Genomic DNA, 20098 nt, shown 5'->3' on the forward strand with positions numbered 1-20098 from the left:
AGTGGCATCCTCAGTGAGCACTGGCATGAAATGTGTGGAGGTGACCAAATTCACTGATTGTGTCGTGTCTACTCATCGGAACGGAGGCCATGACTGTTTTTGCATGCTGACTGGTCACAACGGTCTAACCATGACACGAAAAGCTTCCTCTTCCTTCTGTTTTGTTCCCGAGCCAGCGTCTTCGAATAACGGAAGTCGAAGGCATGCCCTATTTTCAAGCAATGTTTCACGAGTTTTGTCTGAGAATGCGTGGCTTTTGTGATTTCCCTTTGTGTTCATTGAAGCTCGTTGTCCACTTTCTACCAGTTTTGCCGACATAAGTGGTATCACAGCCACCGCAGAGAAACTTGTAAACAACCATGTTTTGATCGTTCGCAGAGTGCTGTGTTTGGGCTTAGAGAACACGTTAACCAAGGTACAATGAGGCTTTATAATTGTTTAATTATCAGTGGACGAAATGCTATTTCAACAAAGTCTGCAATAACCTTCAACATAAGGTAGAGAAACAATGGGTTTTGTGTTTTTTTGTGGCACACTCCTTGTTTCCTTTTCCAGGTGTTTCTGGGTGTCGTTAATAAACCTGCTCGGATAAAAGCTTCATTACAAATAACCAATCACGTTTTCCATCTATATGACTGTGGGTGCTGATCAGTGATGTATGCGACACCACTTGCATGAGTGAAATAGGCAGGAAGCAACCAACAGGCCTCAAAGAGCACATGCGTGGCATTGAAAAAGCTATCAGACAAAACTCGTCGAACACTTCTCAACAACGGGACATGCTTTCGTCATCAGTAATGAGAACGCAAGCTCGGGAACAAAAGTGGGGCAACAGAGATGATCTTTAGTTGTGATTCATTAGTGTGACAAGTTGGCGCACGACAACAACCACAGCCGCATACTAAGCGACACACGAGACAAGCAGCAAACTGTGTAACCTCCGCTTATTTGGTGCCAAAGCATACAGAGGATTCCAGCTACATATTTGGCGAAACGTCTATCTGGTTTTTGCTATAGTTTGCTGTGTTAACTATGAGTCTGTATATTCAATCGTGAACTGGCATGTCTTTTGTTGTAGCCGGCGAGCAAGGCGACGCTGGACTAAGTTGGTGGCGAAGAATTATTGTGATAAGCAAGCGGCTCGCATGCCAATATAAGTACAGGCACATGACGTAGCCTGTGACGTCAGTACGGCGCGTCATACGTTGGGTACTACATCTCTTCCCCCTTTATTTATCAGCATAGCCAAAACGTTCGGAAGGCTTTCGAATTCTTGTGCTTCGTCGCAATTTAGGTGGCGCGACGTTTTCTTGCGCCTGCTGTGATGGCAGTTCCGTCACGCTGGCTCGGTCAGGTGGCGGAAGTCGTTGCTCTGGTGCAGGCCCGTCCGGCGGCGATATGGTGTCGCTGTCACTTTGTGACGGAGTGGAACCCGGCTGTGCCATGCGGGTTTGCTCAGGAATCCACACGCTTCTGGGAAGAGGAGCAAAGCATGTGTTAGGAACAATATCGTCCGCATGCAGAAAGCGCACGTGGTCTTCGATTCGGACTGTGTATGTTCCTTTGCTAACTCGTCGCACAACTGTTCCTTCCAACCAACGTAGATCACTCGGTCGGTTTCCTCGCACACGAACATTGTCGCCAACCTCGAACTCCCTCCGTGAAGTATGGGTTTCCTGACCCTGTCTTCGAGCTATATTCGCTTCGGCACGTTTCGCTAGCTCCGGATGCAAGATGCTCAGCCTCGTGCGTGGCCTCCTTGAGAGAAACAGTTCGGCTGGCGTCTTACCGGTCGTCGAACACGGTGTGTTTCGGTAGGTGAACAGGAACTGGTCTACCCATTGTTGCATCGTCCGAGTCACTCCCGTGTTCTGCTCATCTCGTAGCTGTTTGATGAAGCTTCGCTTGACTGTCTGGACAAGCCTCTCCGCCGTGCCATTTGAAGCTGGGTGGTAAGGTGGTGTCTTGATGTGCTGCACTGCATTGGAGTTGAGAAAATTTGTGAATTCAGCAGACGCAAATTGCGGCCCATTGTCAGTCACAATTCTCTCTGGAAGCCCAAATGCAGCAAAAACAGTGCGGAGTTTTTCAACTGTCGCCTGTGCTGTAGTGGACGTCATGTGCAGAACATCTACCCACTTGGAGTGCGTATCGACAAGCACTAAAAACCAGTCGTTCTTGTAGTAGGGAAAATCCAGGTGAACTCTCTGCCACCTGCGGGTTGGCCATCCCCACGATAACATCGGCACGTGGGGCGCAGAGTTCTGCGTTAGTTGGCGAGTTGAACAACCTCTTACAGTTTCTTCAATGCGGTCACACAACTTTGGCCACCACACATGGCTTCTTGATAGCATTTTCATGCGAGTGATGCCTGGATGCCCTTCATGCAAAAGCGATAAGACTTCAGATTGTACCGCTTCAGGTATAACAACCATAGTTCCCCATGTTATGCAAACACAGTCTACGGACAGTTCGTCTGTCCGCGAGAAGAATGGGGCTACGTTGTCTTCTGACACGTACGATGGCCATGAATTCAAAACATACATCAGCACCTTAGACAAAACTGGGTCTTTTTGGGTTTAGTCACTGATCCTTTTCGCAGATACTGGTACGGCTTCTACTGCTGAAAAGAAGTGAACGTAGTCGCTTTCGTCAGTGTCGTTCGGTAGCGGTAATCGCGATAACGCGTCCACGTTTGCTACTTGGGCTCCCTTTCTGTACACCCATTTGCAGCGATATGCAGCTAGCACTAGCATCCAGCGCTGCATGCGTGCTGCTGCCATTTGCTGAATTGGCTTTGTTTGCCCCAGCAGTCGCTCCAGGGGAAGGTGATCGGAATAAATGGTGAATTCACGGCCGTAAAGATACTTGTAAACCGTTTGATTCCGAAAATCACAGCCAACGCTTCCTTTCCGATGTGTGCGTAGCCACTTTCGGCCTTGCTCAAAGTGCGTGACGCATAAGCTATCGGCCTTTCTTCCCCGTTCACGACATGAAACAACACTGCGCCAACCCCGTAAGGAGAGGCGTCGCAGACTAATCCAAGAGGCTTCTTTGGGTCATAGAATGTTAGCACGCTCGCTTGCGTAAGGGGGCTCTTACTCTCCGCGAAGGCTTTTTCTTCTTTTGCGGACCAGACCCACTTCTTATCCTTCTGAAGCAGTGCATACAAAGGCTTTAGCCTCGAAGAGGTTTGGCATGAACTTGGAGTAAAAAGTTATCATGCCGAGGTACGCTTTAAGCTCACTGATGTTCTTAGGTGTGGGTGCTTCCCTCATGGCTTCAACCAACTCGACGCACGGGTGCACACAATTTTCGTCAATGATATGCCCAAGATATTCGACAGAATTTAAGAAAAACTTGCATTTTTTCTTTCTCACTTTTACGCCGTGGTCCATGAAAACCTGCAGGACTGCTTCCACCCGGGCCAGGCATTTTATATGCGATGCTCCCGTGATGAGGACGTCGTCGAGGTAGCATACCACTCCGGGTAGTCCTAACAGCTCGTTCATGATTGCCTGGAAAACTGCAGATGCACTTGAGATTTCGTACGGCATTCAAACATACTGGAACAACCCCATGTGAGAGTTTATAGTCAGCAAAGGTCGCGAGTCAGGGTGCACCTCGATTTGCTGATATGCCGTCGAAAGGTCCAGAACGGTGAAAACCTTGTCCCCAGCCAGTGTCGTGAACAAATCCTCCACCACGGGCAGTGGGTAATGATTGGTCTTCACACATGAATTCACCGTCAATTTATAGTCTCCACATAATCGTACTGTGCCGTCTGGCTTGTGAACAGCTACCAGCGGCATGGCCCAGTCGCTGCAGGTTACGGGCACCAGTACGCCCTCTTTTCTCAAGTTGCCTAGCTCATGCTCGATAGGTTCACGAATGGCATACGGCACAGACCGCGCCTTGCAAAAGACGGGCATGCTTCCTTCCTTAAGCACCAGTTTTGCTTGGTAACCCTTTATCAACCCTAAACCAGGTGAAAAAACGCTGGCATACCTTGACAGGATGCTGTCGACAGACGGTTGTGCGTGCACCTCGTGAATGCTGTTTAGGTCCGTTCCGAGGTTCGCAATCCAGTCGCGGCCTAGGAGTGCTGGCTTCTCTCCTGGTACCACGATGATTGGCAGGACTTTCCGCTGTCCCTTATAATCGACCAAAACCTCCGCTTGGCACTTCACTTGTAGCGCCGCTTCGCCGTAAGTCTTGAGCTTCATCTCGCACTTCGCAAGCTGCGGCGGCTGCTTTAGCTGCCGGTAAACGCATTCCGGAACGAGTGATACGGCTGCGCCCGTATCTACTTGCATCTTCACAAGCTGGCCGGCTATCTGTACTTCAACTTAATAAGGTTGTTCCGTGCCCACCAGATACACACCGTGCAGCAGCAGCACTGTGCCTCCGCTCGCTTCGTCACTCAGGTTGTGGACGGTGCCAGGCGCCGGTAGCTTGCATCTGCACATGCGCGCCAAATGTCCCACGCGCCTGCAAAGATGGCATTTGAATTTACGATAATGGCAGAAACGGGCGTCATGTTCTTGACCGCATCGATAGCAGCTTTGCATTGAACTGTTCTTCGGCTTGCTGGCAAACTCCGGTTCCTTCCCCGTCTTTTTCAGAGCGTGAATGTCGGCATCCGTATTCGCAGTTGGTCGGAATCCCCTCGACTCCCGCTCCACTAGCTCAACGCTCTTAGCAAATACGCAGGCCGATTCGACCGTCAGTTCCTTCCTCTTCAGTAAACCCGTCTGAATGGTGGAATTCCGTAACCCAGCGGCGAACCGGTCCCGTAAAGCGTCGTCGAGAAACGTACCTTAGTTGCACTTGGCTGCCATGTGCTTCAGCGTGACTGCAAATGCCGCGACGGACTCCCCTTCTCCTTGGTACCTCCTGTTAAATTTGAAACGCTCCACAATGACCTGACTTGAAGGCTCGTAGTGGCCACTCAGCACTTTCACCAAGTCCTCGAACGTCTTCTCTTCAGGTTTTGCAGGTAGAAGAAGGTCCTTGAGCGTCTTGTACGCTTTCTTTCCTATGGCAGAGATGAAGGCTGATTTTTTAAGTTCTTCGTCTTGTACGCCGGCTACTTTGCAATAGTGCCCAAACCGTTCTACATACGAAGCAAAATCTTCGTCTCTTTCTTCTATGAAGGCGTCAAATTCCCACATCTTCGCCATACCTTGCCTTTCGCCTTCCAGCTGTCGTTGCTCACAGGATCCGCCCCCGTCGTTCGGTGCAGCCTATCCCATCCTCGTTGCCATCTGTTGTAGCCGGCGAGCAAGGCGACGCTGGACTCAGTTGGTGGCGAAGGTTTAATGTGATAAGCAAGCGGCTCGCATGCCAATATAAATACAGGCACATGACGTAGCCTGTGACGTCAGTACAGCGCGTCATACGTTGGCTACTACATCTTTTGGAACATTTTCACATCTCCTTAGTTGTAACTTTGCTTCATACGGTGGGTTGCCAAAAAACATGCTGAAAAGTTTATTTTTATATTTTGAATGAATTTTTTCAATTTCTTTTAGGTACATATGAACGTACCGGATGAAGAAAATGAGCAGCAGAATTTTGTCTTACTTTGCCATCGATTGAGCTGATGAGCAGTGACAGGAATATTACGCTGTGAGTGCCATCTGTTTGTTAATCACAATATTATATTGTTACGCTGAAGCGGCAACGTGTGAAGAGAGAAGAGGAGAACGAATGCGTCTGTCTTGGAAGCAGCTCGGTGTCGGCGCGGATACCATTCGCCATTCGCCGTTCAATAAACACGCCTCATTGTAACAGTTTTGGTGGAAATGCGGGGTACAATAATGGCGCCCCCTGCGAACGGCGACTCATCGACCACTGAGGTGCAATACGCGGAGCTTCGCCGAAGCCGACGACTCGCTGGTCTCCCACCTGCGATGGCGTCTGACGAAAACAATGACAACGAGCCACCTGCTTGCCGCATTCCGTCGCAGCCCTTCATCCAGACTTCATCCTTCGCTGGACAAGCTGAAGAAAATGTTGACTCGTGCCTCAGTTCCTACCAACGGGTGAGTCGATTTAATTGCTGGGGTGCCACCAGCCAGCTCAATAATGTGGGAGTCTTTCTCAAAGGAACCGCATCTGTTTGTTTTGCAAACCACGAAGAAAACCTGACGACGTGGCAGAAGTTTGTTGATGAAACCAAGTTGCGCTTCGGGGATCCGGCAGCGAAGAAGAAACGTGCCGAGCAAACTCTTATGCAATGAGCGCAAGTCCCCAGGGAAACCCGCCTCACGTATATCAAGGAGGTGCTCAAGTTGCACAGTGCACTAGACCCCTGGATGACAGAAGAGGACAAGGTTGGTCATCTTCTAAAAGAGATCGCGGAGGACATTTACCAGTTACTCATCGCAAAAGAAAGTTTAAAGCATGTAAGTGACGTTATCAAGCACTGCCGCATGTTTCAAGCACTGAAAGCACGGCGAATTACACGAAAGTTCGGCCGCCTGCCCAACGTCACTAATGTCGCCCGTGTCGGCGTGCATCCAACCTCATCCGATCTCGCGTCCATGATTCGCAAAGTAGCGCGCGAAGAGCTCGACTAACGCGAGGCGGCTTCTCGGCCGGCCCCTAATGTCCGAGAACACTTTCCTTTTTTGTGACTTATGCGCTATGACTACCACCACCGCCTTCCTTGATGCCTACAACTATACGCCTCGTCCTCAAGGACCCAGCCAAACTATGCGTCCGCACTACCCATTGGATGATGAATACGGGTGCAGACCACCTACCGGTTATCAGGCATAGAACGGCTTGACCATGCATCCTACTGCTGACATCAACGCACCCCGTGAACGTCCCATATGTTTTCACTTTGGCATCCGCGGTCACGTTGCCTGATTCTGCCCCCCCCCCCCATTGCCGTCGCACGGCAGCACCGTCCTATGGGCGACCACGCACTTTCTACGGGCACAGCAGCCAGCACATTGACGAGACAACCTGGTGCTCAGACTCTGCCAGCAGGCCAAACCATCGGGAGAATCACCGCCGTGATTACCGGCGTCTGTGCGGAGCTTGAGGCTACCACCTTCACGCTACCGAAGATCCCCACCTCCTTGATCACGTCTCACTTCACCGCCGCTGGAAAATGAGGAGGCACGACCGATGGAGGTCAGGTCACCAGTCATCTTCAGCTACACCCCGCTACGGCTCCACCTGTGACTATGCTTCATAATAAGATTTGTGTTTCTGTGGAGAATGTTGCAACGACGGCTTTAATGAAAACGGGAGCAAGTGTCTCCGCTATGAGCATGGTTTTCAAAACCCGATTAGGCCATAAGGTGATGTTCAATTGGGATAATGCGAGAACATTTTGTGCTGTGAGTGGAGAATTGCTACGACCTCTTGGTGTGTCCACCGGGAACGTCCATTTCTCTAATACGACTGTCAAGCCAAATCCACAGTGCTTGCTAAATCAACGCATGATGCGATTTTGTGTCTAGATTTCCTTGAACACTACGATGCCACTCCTGATTGCGGTACCGGCGAGATTTTTATCTCTCCTTTTGTTGCTGACCAACCTGCTGCTTGTTCAAGTACCTTCGCGGTCTGTGAAGATTCCGTCGTACCACCCTGTTCGTTATCCAGCGTTCAGGTTACTGTTGCTAGTACCAACAACGATGTATTCGACACTGTTGAGCCAATGCCATCAATCGTCGCAAAGAAGGGTGTGCTCGTGCCTCGCTGTATTGTCTCTGTGGCCTGTGGAACAAGAACATTGTGGGTGTCAAATTCATCCAACCATTCTGTTATGCTTCCAAGTGGTATGCGACATGCCTCATTTGAAGAGGATACGAGCCTGAATAGTGACACGTTAAGCCATGACGCCTCTAATGAATCCCGGGCACATGAGACCAGCCCTGGTGTTGCCGAAGACTCTTCGCCGTTTCTGAACATGATTAGTAGGCACTACCTTCTGAGAAGCGTGATGCCCTGGTCAACGTCCTTAGCAGGCATGCTTCATTGTTGGACTTCACGCAGGACGCTACCAGAGTTTGTGTTGCCAATACGCGAGCTTGCCACAGGATTGACACGGGGTCCGCGAATCCCATAAGGAATTCGCGGACCCCGTGTCATCCATAAGAATCCATAAGGGATTCCCATAAGGAATTCGCGGACCTTAGATTGGTACGGTCGAGAATTCGGCTAGACTTGAAGGAGGAACGACAGAAATTGATACGCAAGAAGCCAATCAATGAACTAGAACTGTGAGGGAAAGTAGATGAATTCAGAGTCTCACTTCAGAACAGGTACTTGGCTCTGATTAAGGAAACAGGCCTGAGCGTTCACGCAATGAATGATAATCTGACGAGTATCAATACATAGTGTGTAGAAGAAGTTGGAGGTACGGTACTTAGAAAGGACACTGGGAGGCTGTCTCAGGAGACAAAGAACCTCAAATAAAAGCATCACAGCATGAAAGTCTCTAGTGAAACAGACAAAATAGAACTGACAGAGCTTTCTAGGTTGACTAATAATTGTAAAGTATCTGATGTAAGAAGGTATACATGGAGAGAATCGAACACGCTCTGAAAAACGGAGGAAGCGACAAAGCAGTGAAGAGGAAACATGAGATAGGCAGGAATCAGATGTATGCACAAAAAACAAAGAACGCAAAATAACAGCCAATACGGATTGGATAGTTAAAATAGCGGAGGAGTTTTACAGAGACCTGTACCGTAGCTGAACAACGCCTATCCTAATTCTATAAGAGCTAGCAGTAACCCAGATTACACCCAACCAGTAATGATAGAAGAAGTCAGAAAAGCCTTGGAGAGCATGCAAAGAGCTGAAGCTGCTGGGGAGGACCAGGTAACATGAGATCTGCTTAAAGATAGAGGACCGATTGTGTTAGAAAAACTGCCACCCTGTTTATGAGGTGCCTCCTGACGGAAGAATACTGGAGCCTCTGAAGAATGCTAACATCATCTTAATACATAAGAAAAGAGATAACAAGGACTTGAAGAATTACAGGCCGATCAGCTTGCTATCCGTTGTATACAAGCTATTTACAAAGGTAATTGCTAACAGAGTAAAGAAAACCTTAGAATTCAATCCACCAAAGGAACAAATAGGATTTCAAACAGGCTACTCAACAATCGACTACATTCATACTATCAATCAGGTAATAGAAAAGTGCTCACAATACAGCCAACCACTATATATAGCCTTCACAGATTACGATGAGGAGTTTGATTCAGCAGAAATATCAGCAGTCATGCACACACTGCGGAATCATGGCGTCGATGAAGTGTATAATAACATCCTGGAAGAAATATACAGGGGATCAACTGCTACTACATTGCATCATAAAGAAAGCAACAGAATACCAATCAAGAAGGGTGTAAGGCAGGGGGATACAATCTCCTCAATGCTGTTTACGGCGTGCTTAGAGGAGGTTTTTAGAGGCCTGGAATGAGAACAGTTATGAATAAGAGGTAATAAAGAGTACCTAATTAGAAACCTGCGCTTCGCCGATGACATGGCATTGCTGAGTAACTCAGGGGACAAATTGCAATTCATGATTATTGAGTTAGACATGGAGAGCAAAAAGATGGGTCCTAAAATTAACTTGCAGAAAACGGAAGTAATGTAAAACAACCTCAGAAACGAGCAGCGCTTCAATATGCGTACTAGTGCACTTCAAGTTGTAAAATACTATGTCTACGTAAGGCAGGTATTAACCGCGGAGCCGAACCACGAGATTGAAGTAACTAGAAAAAAACATAGGGGTGGAGCAGATTAGGCAAGCACTCTCAGATCATGACAGGTAGATTGCCACTGTCCCTCAAGAGGAATGTATATAACAGCTGTATCTTGCCGGTACTTAGCTACGGAGCAAAAACTTGGAGACTTACAAAGAGAGTTCAGCTTAAATTGAGGACGATGCAGCGAGCAATGGAAAGAAAAATCTTAGGTGTAACGTTAAGAGACAAGAAGAGAGCAGAGTGGGTTAGAGAACAGGCGTGGGTTACGGATATCATATTTAAATCAAGAAGAGGAAATGGACATTGGCCACGCATGTACGCGTAGACAGGATAAACGCTGGTCATAAAGGGTAACCAAGTGGATTCTCAGAGAAGGCCAATGGGTTAGGGGGGGGGGGACAGAAGGCTAGGTGGGCATATGAGACTAAGAAGCTTGCGGGTGTAAACTGTAACCAAGTGGATTCTCAGAGAAGGCCAATGGGTTAGGGGGGGACAGAAGGCTAGGTGGGCATATGAGACTAAGAAGCTTGCGGGTGTAAACTGGCAGCAGCAAGCACAGGACCGAGTTGACTGGCGGAACATGGGAGACGCTTTTGTCCTGCAGTGGACGTAGTCGGGCTGATGATGATGATGATGACGATGATGAAAACAAGCTATACCTGGGTTGGATTTGCCAGTTTTTCAACGCTGCTATATTGTCTCAGTTCACGAAACCTTGACATAGACAGTCAGCAGCAGTGACAATCATCACTGTATACAATGCATGCACCACTGTTGGAATTCACCAACAAGGCAATGGCTGTCCATGGAATTCGTGTCCTTCTTTATATTTAGCACATGGCAGTTTCGCCAGTGTCTTTTTCATTGCTTATTCACTATCCCACTAATATTGTAAATACTATAGATAGAAGCTTTTTTCGTCAAACTTCTGCTAAGATAGTATTGTAAAGAAGAGGAAGTACTCCGGCGCAGAGGCAGCAGCATCGAGTGTGTAGCAGCGGCTCGAGCTCGGAAATTGCGGCTGGTGCATCGCCTTCCAAGCCTTCCAAGCACCAACCTTACTGCTTAATAAATCTCCTTTATAATTGGTGGAGGTGCTGGGTACCGTTCCTTACACCTTCCCGCTACCATCCCGGAACTCCGTTCTCGACGGCTACCTTTTGCTATGCCGGACGTTGATCAGCAGACGCTTCCATCTCTTCCGGCCACTTCTCCAGGCAGTGTTCCTGAGCGGGAGCCTCCAATCTTCAGTGGAACAGATGACAACGACGTTGAAGAGTGGCTCTCGACTTTCGAACGGGTGAGCGCTTTAAACAGGTGGACGGACGCGGACAAGTTGACACGCGTTTCGTTCTATTTCGCGGGTGTAGCCAGCCTTTGGCTTAGAAACCACCAGGCAGACGTCCGAACGTGGCCGCAATTTAAAACGTCAATTGTAGCAGTCTTCGATCGACCTGCCGTCCGAAAACTTCGTGCCGAGCAACGTTTACGCACACGCGCACAAGAAACGGTTGAAACCTTCACAAGTTACATAGAGGACGTCGTCGATTTGTGCAGACGCGTGAACGCCGAAATGACGGAAGCTGAAAAATGTAAGCACATCCTCAAAGGGATTGACGACGACGCTTTTCAAATGCTCTTGGCGAAAAGCCCGACCACTGTTAACGACGTAATTAGCCTCTGCCAAAGCTACGATGAATTGCGAAAGCAGCGAGCTCTGACAAGACGTCCTCCAGCGCACGATTTGGCATCGCTGTCTAGTGTGATCAGTGGTCATGACCACGCGTCACTAATGGCCGAAATAAAAGCATTTGTCCGCGAAGAAGTTGCACGACAGCTTTCCTTGGTGCCTTTCACACCAGAAGCTACCACAACTTTACCATCGTCTCTGCGTGACGTCATTCAAGGAGAGGTCGCCGAGGCCTTACCAGCTGCTCGCGAGCCTAATCTTGTGGCTGCTCCTCTCACCTACGCCGCGGCTGCAGCCATGCGGACTCGCAAGGCGCCTGCGCCTCCGTTCCAGCCTCGCGCGAGCTATCCCCCAGCTCCAGTTCACTGGACCAGCACTAACACCGCCAACCCGTGGCGCACCCTCGATAATCGCCCGATATGTTACGCTTGTCGATACCCCGGACACGTCGCAAGGTGTTGCCGCCGCCGGACGCATATCACCAATGAAAACCGCCGTGAGCCTTTCTTCCCGCTTGACTCCAACGCGCGATACAGTTCCTCCACTCCAATGCCAGCCCGCTACCAGGAAGACCACCGCCTTCGGCCGGGACGTCTTCGCTCGCCCTCTCCACGCCGCCGCTCGCCTTCTCCTATGCGTCGATGGTCCGCACCTAACGAGGAGGAAAACTAGACGACGCAGTTCCTGAGGCAAGAACTGCGCAAGTTTCGGTTAGCCCAAGTCCTCATTTGTCACCTACCAATGTTATTGATGTGTTCGTCGAAAATATCCCTACTGTCGCTCTTGTAGATACCGGTGCAGCTGTTTCGGTTATAGATGCTGGATTTTGTCGCTCAATTCGTAAGGTTACGACGCCTTTCTCCGGATTATCGCTTCGCACAGCCAGTGCTCAACCTGTTCAACCAACCGCAGTATGTACAGCCCGCGTGACAATTCAGGACGTTCTGTATACGATAGAGTTTGTGGTTCTTTTATCATGCTCCCATGATATTATTTTAGGATGGGACTTTTTGTCGCGTCATAACGCCGTAATCGACTGTGCTAGGGCTGAGGTCGAATTTCGCTCACTGGATGACCAAGCGTCCGTCGACACCCAGTTTGGCGCTAAACTTGTCGTTAGCGATGACACATACATCCCTCCATGCTCTTTTGCGTTCGTGCCAGTTTCATGCAGCGCCATATCCTACGGCACGGTCTTCTTCACACCATCTCCAATATTCGTCGCCCGAAGAGCCCTCCCCCTGCCTTTTGCTGCTCTCGATCTTGTAGAAGGCTCAACCACAATGCCAATTTATAATCATGAGTCGTCGCCTTTATCCCTACTTTGTCACGAGTGCCTTGGCCACGTCGAGACAATCAGTTCTTCCAGAATTATATCCGTCCCCGATGAGGTGCCTTCTACCGCCGTCTGTAAACTGGCTGTAGTCTCAGCGCCTGACTCAACGTCGGCAAACATATTTCAACCATTCATCGCTGCAGATTTGACATCTTCGCAGCGTTCACAACTCCTCACCATTCTTGAGAGCTACCGCCACTCTTTCGACGTTGAACAAACATCTCTCGGCCGTGCCTTAGCAGTAGAACACCACATCGACACTGGGTCCCACTCACCGCTGCGACAACGACCATATCGCGTCTCCGCTACAGAACGCCGCGTCATTGCTGACCAAGTAGACGACATGCTTCGCAGAGGCGTCATTCGACCTTCACAGAGCCCATGGGCGTCTCCGGTGGTTCTCGTCAAAAAGAAAGACAGTTCTATTCGTTTCTGTGTCGATTTCCGGCGATTGAACAAAATCCCGCTGAAGGATGTCTATCCACTACCGCGCATTGACGATGCTTTGGACAGTTTGCAGGGTGCCGAGTTCTTTTCCTCGTTAGACTTGCGGTCAGGATACTGGCAGGCGCCTATGGCGGAGGCCGATCGCTCCAAAACCGCTTTTGTCACGCCAGACGGCTTATATGAATTCACCGTCATGCCCTTCGGACTTTGCAATGCACCTGCAACGTTCGAACGAATGATGGACAACATCCTGCGTGGACTAAAATGGAAGATATGCTTGTGTTACCTCGATGATATCGTGGTCTTCGCCCCTAACTTTGACACACACTTACGTCGCCTTCAGCACGTCCTTACTTGCTTAACTAACGCCGGTTTGCAATTAAACCTCAAAAAATGTCGATTTGCCATGCGTCAACTGAACATTTTGGGCCACGTTGTTTCCAAGGAAGGCATCCTCCCGGATCCCGAGAAATGGCGAGCTGTTACGGCGTTTCCTAAACCTGCCACCATCAAAGAACTTCGAAGTTTCATCGGCTTGTGTTCGTATTTCCGGCGATTCGTCCGAAACTTCGCGTCTATTATATCACCTCTCACGCAACTTCTCAGCAGCTGTAAAGACCTCTTATCGTGGTTCCCTGCCTGCGACGAGGCTTTCACCACCCTGCGACGGCTTCTTACGACGCCACCCATTCTACGCCATTTCGATCCTGAAGCTCCAACTGAAATCCACACCGACGCCAGTGGTGTAGGCCTGGGTGCTGTGCTCGCACAGCGTAAACCGGAACATCAGGAATACGTCGTGGCATACGCTAGTCGCACACTTACCAAAGCTGAGAGCAACTACAGCGGCACAGAAAAGGAGTGCTTGGCCATTGTGTGGGCCCTTGGAAAGTTTCGCCCATATCTATATGGTCGTTCTTTTGACGTCGTGACCGACCACCACGCGCTGTGCTGGCTTTCGACGTTAAAAGACCCATCTGGCCACCTCGCTGGCTGGGCGTTGAAAATTCAAGATTACGACATACGCGTGGTTTATCGGTCAGGACGGAAGCATGCTGACGCCGACGCCCTTTCCCGTTCCCCCCTGTCCCAGAATGCCACAGCTGACTCCGCTTGCGATTCCACATTGTCATCGCTCGACTTTGACACCATTGCTGTCGAACAACGCAATGACCCGTGGACTGCGTCCCTCCTCAATCATCTCTCCGACACTTCTGAACTCCCAAAGACGCGAACGCTTCGGCGCCAAGTTCCACACTTCTCGATACGTGACACGCTTCTCTATCGACGTAACTACGCACCAGAGGGACGCAAGTGGCTGCTCGTCGTTCCACGAACCCTGAGGTCGAATATTTGTTCCTCTTTTCACGCTGACCCACAGTGTGGCCACGCAGGAGTCTTCAAGACCTACGAAAGGCTTCGACATCGCTACTACTGGCGTGGCATGTATACCTTCGTCCGCAACTTCGTCCGCCCTTGTGTCGAATGTCAGCGCCGAAAATCTCCACCACACGCCTCCGCCGGTGAACTGCAGCGTTTACCATGCCCTTCCCGACCCTTCGAACGGGTTGGAATAGATATTTATGGGCCACTTCTATTGACTCCGACTGGCAACAGGTGGATAATAGTTGCTATCGACCACCTAACGCGCTATGCTGAGACCGCTGCTCTTAAAACGGCTACAGCACAGGAGGTTGCCACTTTCCTACTGCGTCATTTTGTGTTGCGTCATGGAGGCCCTCAAGAACTCCTCAGTGACTGCGGCCGCGCCTTCTTGTCCGAGGTCATTGAAAAATTGCTCGCTGAGTGTGCTATTGTACATCGCACATGTACCGCTTACCACCCACAAACCAATGGGGCTACCGAGCGCTTTAATCGCACTCTCGGTGACACGCTATCTATGTATGTGACGCCCGACCACTCTAACTGGGACTTAGTTCTCCCGTTCATTACATACGCCTATAATACGGCAACGCAAGCGACAACAGGCTTCTCCCCTTTTTACCTCCTCTATGGCCGTCACCCCTCCCACACCATTGACACCATTTTGCCCTATGGACCAGACGCGTCCGAGTGCCTACCAATCTTGGACGCCGCCAGACACGCAGAAGAATGCCGCCAGTTAGCTCGTCGCTTTACCTGCGATGACCACAACAGGCAAAAAGCAATTCGTGATGCCCAGACCTCAACTCCCGTTTTTCTTCCGGGTTCTCTTGTATGGCTGTCAGTGCCGCATCGCACACCTGGGCTCTCTTCCAAACTTCTGCCTAAGTACGATGGGCCATATCGTATTGTCGAACAAACTTCGCCAGTAAACTACCTCATTGAGCCTCTTACGCCACCATCAGACTTGCGACGTCGCAACCGCGAGGTTGTACACGTCCAGAGGCTCAAGCAATACCACGGTTCAACGCCGCCTGCCCAAGACTAAGTCGCCAGGATGGCTCCTTTTTTCTCCGTGGGGCCATTGTAAAGAAGAGGAAGTACTCCGGCGCAGAGTTAGCAGCATCGAGTGTGCAGCAGCGGCTCGAGCTCGGAAATTGCGGCTGGTGCATCGCCTTCCAAGCCTTCCAAGCACCAACCTTTCTGCTTAATAAATCTCCTTTATAGTATAAACAAGTTGGATTTCATTGTGCGCCTGTATTTTTATTCTCCGACTCAGCAGTTCACATAGTATAAAAGGAACTTGCGACGTGCCTTGTTCATATTTTTTACTGAATGCTTAACATGTGTTTGTAACAGTACCATTTATGTCTTGCTCTGTGACAACGACAAATAAATAAGAAGTAAGAAATCTTCATAAATAAATGTCCTCTTTTTCATATGGCATTCAGGCACTTCGGCATGTTCTTTACTGCCTAAGCTGTGTTCTGCATGTCCTCATGGTTACTGCAATTCCGCACATAAAAGTACTGCATTCCCACCACATGTTCATTTACTGTAGTCATTGCTTACAAAGTACAAAACAGTTTTTTTCAATGCTCTAAGAAATGCAGTATGTATATCACATGTGTTGGAAGCTTTCGGAATCGAAAAGTCTGTTTTTGGGCTTACGGACCTGCACAAGTGTGTTTTGACATTTTTATAGCTTGGCTGTTCCAACACCACTTGTTAATGCATGTAGGATTGCGCAAATAAACAGCTGTTAGGAAACAGTTTTAGTGCATGGACTAAAATAATGCAATTTTTCACACCATATCAGAGTTCTTTACCAGCGAAAAGCTTCGGAGTGGTTCGCGTAACAAGTCAGCATGCCTTTTAAAAAACTCGAACACGCAGTATTATGTACTTTCTGTGCACGTCACAAGAAGGTCAACATGTCACACAGCAATGATGACATCACGTTGCTGGTATGCTGCCATCACGTTGCTGGTATGTTGACATATCGTCCTGAATGTTCCAAGCAACGGTATCATCTGATCAAAAAAGAAGACGTTGTGTGCTTTTACGCAACGTTGCTGACGGGCATCTGGGCACTGTCATTCAACATTGCGATAACAATCTGCATTACTTGGGTATTCGAGCTTCTTATGTTAGTGCGAAGCTGGAAGAAAAACAGCTACACATTTCTGTTAACTGCATGTTAGAGCACGAGAATTGCATCGTAATGTCATTAGAAGCTGAGTCACAATTATCACAAGCTACTCAGATGCTTGAGAGCGAGATATCACTTGTCTGTGGAGTAATAAAGACGCAAAAGGAGGCTCTTTATCGATTCCTTACCATACTGCTTACGACTGCCATATTGTTGCTCCGCACAGGAAGGGTGAATTGCAAAAGACATAAATGAGCTCTAAATGTACAAAATGAAAAAATAAGTTTAAGGTATCGGTTGATTTTATTCGCCCGTAAAGTGATAGGCGAACATATATGTTTCGTATATCGTCAAGTAACATTTTCATCATTCACAAAAATTTAATTTGCGTAAGTTGGTACATGCCTAACAGAGGGAACAGAGCGCAAAATAAAAAATGACGAGGAGACAGGAGCTGTTGACTGGGCGAGCATTGGTGTTTCACTGACACCTTTATTTCGTACATGCATTTCGAGCAGAAAATGTATCTTAAAAGGGTATGAACTATAGCTCGTTGATACGGATGCATTGTTATATAACTGCGTGGGTAGTCAAGAGAAGAAGTAAAACCACAGGACAGAGGGGTCTGCTCTGTGGTCTTTCTTCTCTCGTATACCAGTGTTGTTATTTTTCGAAAGAGAAGAAAGTATTTTGAGATCTATTCCAACAACATAGCCAAGACCGCCTGCGTCTTTCTTGGTAGGTAGGTAAGTTTTGCTTAAGTCACACAGCACACAATAATTTTGCATTTGGGACTAAACGTGCATAAGAATGACGTTAAAGCTGCAAATAGAAGTACCAAAATGTAACATCTGAAACTCCAACATCAAGTTTCGAACATCAGAATCAACCATAATGTCGGAAGAATAAAAAAAAGATCTATAAAGCACTTTTCTGCATTTGGTGCATTAGTGTGCAAATTAGGAGTAATTAATGAAAAGTCGATTGCGCGAAACAGGCCCTGTTAAGAGTAGGGCGCCTACAAAAACCCTTGCTTCAGCAATCCTTTCAGTGGTCAATAATTTGTTCCTAGTTAATCTTGAAATCCCATCGTCGACACTTGGCAACCCTCTTGCACTGCCAATAGGGTCAAAGCAACAAACCCAGCTGCAGAGAAAGTTTCCCACAGTTTAAAGGCAAGCGACACATTGACTACAAGAACTACATAAATGAGATGCACAATGCTTACAGCAAGATCAACAACAATGGCAGCAGCAACTAATGGCTCAACAACAATAGACCAGGCAGGCATGATGCACTCAGTGATTCGGATATTCTAAGTGGGCTTTTTTATCTCTGCATGAGGCATGAGCTAATTTCTCAAAAGTTGTAGAACAACTAAGATAGCGCTATCGTATTACTTTCTGTAAAGTTTTTGGTAGTTTGATGGATTAGATCCTGGTGCATATTTTCCAAGCCGCAGTGAAAAGGTGACGTGTTGTGCCTCTTCAGATCCATGTCCACCCCTTCTGGAAATATTCGAAAAGGGTAGATGTTTTAAAGTATTGGACGGCAGTTGACGCCCGCCGTCACAATTTATGTGAAAGCAATACTGGGCCACTAACACATACCTTATCAACTGACGGCCAGGCTTCACAGTGCAGCGAGACTAGAAATGAGTGTGGATGTTAAGTTGGTCTCACTAAAATACCGAAGAATTCATACGTACTGCAAGCACACTTCTGCGTTTTTGAAAGAGGAAAGTATGTACCTCGCGTCCGCGTGTCAATATGTGCTCCTAAGCAACTGAGGAATTTGTTGAGCTGTTGTATTTCGACAAAGATGAAGTGCAAAGCCATATGTATACCAAAATTTTTAACGTATGTTGTTTTACGGGCAAAAGCCATGGTATGATTATGCGGAAAGCCGTAGAGAGATCCAAAAATTTTGATCATCTGGTGTTCTTTAACGTGCACTAACGTCGTACCACACACGCACATCAAGTATTTCAGCTCCTTCAAAAGTCAACCACCACGGCCGCAATCAAACGCGAGACCTTCGGGTCAGCAGCTGAGCACCATTAGCTACACTACAGTGATCAGTGGCGTAGGCGAAAATTTTTTTCAACGGGAGGGACAGCTACTGATCTGAAGTCGTGTTTTTGCAGCTATATTGTACCATTTCAAAAAAAGAAATTGGAGTTTGGGGAGCAAGACTACCCTCTGGCTACGCCACTAACCGCGGTGGACATCTGCACATGTCAGAACGCGGAAAGATAAACTTTCCTAAATGTTGCAGCTGAATTTGGTAATTAGTACAGACATATATGAGGCCCCTAATTTAAGTTCATGAAGTGGAAGGGGCTCCGGGGAGGGAAAGCAACAATGAAAAAAACGCTTGCTTCCACATGAAAGCCTATTTTGCGTGCTTTATCAAGTGGCAGACACCAGAACTGCACCTTAAAAAGACGCACCACATCGGCAACTCGGGCACATCATTCTTGACCATACAATTCCGCCTCAAATGCCAACTCAATGCTTAGAAGCCGCGACTGCTTTGACCGTACAGCTTATGAGCTGTTTTGGGTGACCCCTCGGGGCAAGCAACTTCAATTCTAATGGGTCCCTGCTCAGGCAGCTCTTCTTGCATCGTTTGCCGAAGTTCATGTGGCTTCTCTTGGCTGCTGCCGGAAACATGATCTCGCCAGCCAACGTTTAGGAAAGAGAAACTTTCCTAAACGTTGCAGCTGAATTTGGTAATTGGCACAGACATATATGAGGCCCCTAATTTAGGTTCATGAGGTGGAAGGTGCTCCGGCGAGGGAAAGCAACAATGAAAAAAACGCTTGCCTCAACATGAAAGTCTATTTTGCGTGCTTTATCAAGTGGCAGACACCAGAACTGCACCTTAAAAAGACGCACCACATCGGCAACTCGGGCACATCATTCTTGACCATACAATTCCGCCTCAAATGCCAACTCAGTGCTTAGAAGCCGCGACTGCTCTGACCATACAGCTTATGAGCTGTTTGGGGTGACCCCTCGGGGCAAGCAACTTCAATTGTAATGGGTCCCTGCTCAGGCAGCTCTTCTTGCATCGTTTGCTGAAGTTCATGTGGCTTCTCGTGGCTGCTGCCGGAAACATGATCTCGCCAGCCAGTTTTCGTCTGTAACGCCCGAAGCAACTTCTCTTTCAGTGACTTCCCTTTTTCCTGCGTTAAATTCTTCTGTCAAGTCTAGTTTAGAGCATCAGGCTAACTGGATTGCCAGTTTTGTGCAGCCCTTTGGAACGTTCGGCCGTTCATTTATTCAGTTAATTACCTTCAGGACCGAAGGTGCTCCAGATAGAAGCAATCTACAGTAGGC

The sequence above is a fragment of the Rhipicephalus microplus genome, unplaced genomic scaffold (genome assembly GCF_043290135.1).
Source record: "Rhipicephalus microplus isolate Deutch F79 unplaced genomic scaffold, USDA_Rmic scaffold_20, whole genome shotgun sequence".
Taxonomy (NCBI): Eukaryota; Metazoa; Arthropoda; class Arachnida; order Ixodida; family Ixodidae; genus Rhipicephalus; species Rhipicephalus microplus.